The following is a 3,557-nucleotide window of genomic DNA, read 5'->3' on the forward strand; positions in this document are numbered from 1 at the left end:
GCCTTTGACACACAAAGCGCGAGCTTCTCCTATTCACAAGACCAGGCAAGAGCACTCTATCACTTTGAGAACTTCCTCACACAAACTGTATTCTCAATTTGGGATAGATCCTTTTCACTCACAAAGAGCTTCCTTTAGGTACAAATCTCTAATACTCTCAATTGAAAAGTTTTGTTCAAGAGTTGTGGAGACCTCTATTTATAAGCTTAGTTTCGTGCAGGGTCAAAAACTGAAAAGACATCTCCCAACTGCCACTGATAATCAATTATTATAAGTGATAATCGATTATTTGTGTCCGTTATGGGGTTTTCAAAAAAGTGATAATCGATTTTTCCAGAGACTTTGGGCAGTTCTTATCAAGACAAGTGATAATCGATTATTCTGTGTAATAATCGATTATATGCGTAGATATCCTAAAGACAGTAAATTTCTAAGTGTTTACATGTTCAAGAATATTCCTAATACATTTCCAGTGTACAAAAGTGTTTTTAAATAAATTACAACTTCATTCTTCGAGTTCTTCTCTTGCAGCATCATCAAAATCATATCTATTAAAATACCAATGCACCTCATTAGTAACAATCTCCCCCTTTTTGATGATGATAAAAAATCATTTGTTTAAAAGCAACTTTGTGTTATCTGCAATAACAAATTCAAACTCACAAAGAAACAAGTTAGCATTTACTACACTATTAATTTGTTCTTCTCCCCCTTTTTGATCATAAGCAAAAAGATGAAACATCGCCCCCTTAAAAAATGCTCCCCCTCTAATGTTGCTCCCCCTCAACAAAAGAATAGATGTAATTCAAATATTACAAAATTGTTGAATATCAGATGTCATTTAAATATTATAAGGAGAAAAGAGTAATTGATTTACAGCAAAGATAAAAAACAAGATATCAAACAAACTCATATATCTCCCCCTTTTTTTTATCATAATAAGAAAAACATCTAATTTTTATGATCCCCTAAATTAGTTAACTTAAAAAGAATTTGGGTCCTTTTAATGCATTAAAAATTATTCCCCTAAAAGTAATATTCCCTTTAAAAATCAAAAACAGATTCCTTAAATTTTTTGTTTAACGTTGTGACTTAAGATAATCGATTATTACTTTAAATAATCGATTATTTGCGAGCCAAATTGTCAAAATCCAAATTTTGAGGACGAGATAATCGATTATTGCCCTTGGTAATCGATTATTTACGTTAATTTCCGAAAAACACAAATTTGTGCCAAATTTTCAACCTAAGACACATCTAGCATTCATAAATTATTTCAAAGCTCTTAAAAAATACCAGGATACCATAGAGCCTTCTTTTCCTTTTAAAAAATTAACTTGCAAAACAAAACAATAGAGTTTTGGTCCCCCATAATCTCATTTGGGTCCTTTAAGGTTAGAGACAATTTACTTTATAGGAATCCAAGCATATTTTCCATTTGGAACATCAAAATGTTTAATTCTACATTTGTTAGAAGTGTGCCCCTTTTTCATACAATAAAAGCATGTGACAACATTTGGGTTTCTATAAGACACAATTCCTTTTTACACTCATACCCTACGGGTTCTTTTAATTTGGTTCTTACTTTTAAAAATACTTTCGTTTTTATAAACCTTTTTAACAGGTATAGGCATTTCAACATTATTATTTCTAGTTGCAACCTTAAGCAGATTTTCAAGAATATCAATATCAAGCACATGACTCTTACATGAAAGACATTCAACAGGATGTTCAACATTAGAAATTTCTTTCATTTGTAAATTGTAGATTTTATTTCTTAAAATAACTTCCTCATCTAATGCTTTCTCATATTTAATTTGCAATTCTTTAAACTCCTTTTTCAAATTTTTATGAGCAACATTTAATTTCTCGGATTCATCAAGCAACTCAAGAAAAGTTTTTTGTACATCAAATTCACTAGTGTCAAGGCTAGAGCAACTTACTTGGCTTGCAGTGTCATCAACATTAGTTGTCAAACATAAATTTGCTTCTTCAACAGAATCACTTGAACTAGAAGTGCTTGATGCATTATCCTCCCAAGAAATATAAGCTCTTTTCTTCTCTTTGTGAATTCTCTTTTCCTTTCTTTCTTCACTTTTCTTATTGTTTGGACAATCGACCTTTACGTGCCCTTTTTCTCCGCAACCATAACACTTGAAATTTGAAGAAGACCTTTGTTTCTTCTTCTTATCATTTTTAAATTTTTCCTTACCTTTAAATTTCATGAACTTGAAAAATTTTCTAATAATGTGACTCATAGTTTCGTCATCTGAGTCTTCATCTTCAGATTCCTCATCCTTTTCTGAACTCTTGCCTTTTGAATTTTCAGTTTTGAAGGCCAACAATTTCTTCTTTCCTTGGACTTCCTCAGCATTCAGTCTATTTAACTCGAGCTCGTGCTCTCTCAATTTTCCAAAAAGCACAACCATAGGCATGGACGTCAAGTCCTGAGATTCAGTTATCGCAGTAACCTTTGGCTGCCACCTCCTGTTCACAGATTTCAGAATTTTAACATTTCATTCATCAGTGTCAAATTTCTTACCTAAACCAAAAAGATGGTTGACAATATGTGTGAAACGTTTTTGCACATCAGCGATGGTTTCACCCTGTTGCATCCTGAACATCTCATACTCCTAGATGAATGTGTTCTTCCTTACACGTTTCACGTCGTCGGTTCGTTCATGGGTAACTTGAAGAACTTCCCACATCTCCTTAGCCGTTTTGCACATTGAGATCCTGTAAAATTCATCTAATACCAAAGCAGAGGATCTTATATTGTGAGCGGGCTCTTCTATTTTCTTCAGCAATCCATTGCAAATATGGTTTTTCTTCCTCTACACCATTCAAATTCACACTAGGAATAAAAGGACCATTCAAAACAACTTCCCAAATACCCCTGTCAATTGACTCTAAAAATATTTGCATTCTTATTTTCCAAAACGCATAATTTTCCCCCGTAAACAAAGGAGGTCTATCAATAGAAGCATCCTCAGCATACATTTGGTTATGACCGCCCATTTTCGAAAAATTTGAAAAACTATCAAAGCAAGCTCTGATACCAATTGTCAGAACAATCGGTACCGTTATAGAGTCGCGCAACGGAATAAAATAAAGATAGCGGAAAGCGTGTTATGGTCACAAATCAAGTTAAAATAGTCAGTTTCAAAAAAAAATTCTTAGAGAACTTTTATCAAACAGTTGATGTGCTAAGAGTTTAAAGAGTGTAGACTTCAAGAAAATCAACACAAAAATTTTATCCTGGTTCGAATCAAAAGATTCTACGTCTAGTCGTTAATCACTATAAATAGTGATTAACCTCTTTCACTAAAAATATAGTTGTACAGATTACAAGATAATAAAATGAGCAAAGAATAGAAAACATCTTCCTTCGACAAACGAACCAGAAGAGTGTAGCAAGTAACTTCCGTCGACAAAGGAACCGGAAGAGCTTCCTTCGACGCACGAACCGGAAGCAACAACTCTGCCAACTTGAAGAGAACCGCTCCGACCTTTGACACACAAAGCGCGAGCTTCTCCTATTCACAAGACCAGACAAG

Source organism: Vigna umbellata, chromosome 4, assembly GCF_029865625.1.
Source record: "Vigna umbellata cultivar VRB3 chromosome 4, Vumbellata_1.0, whole genome shotgun sequence".
Classification (NCBI taxonomy): domain Eukaryota; kingdom Viridiplantae; phylum Streptophyta; class Magnoliopsida; order Fabales; family Fabaceae; genus Vigna; species Vigna umbellata.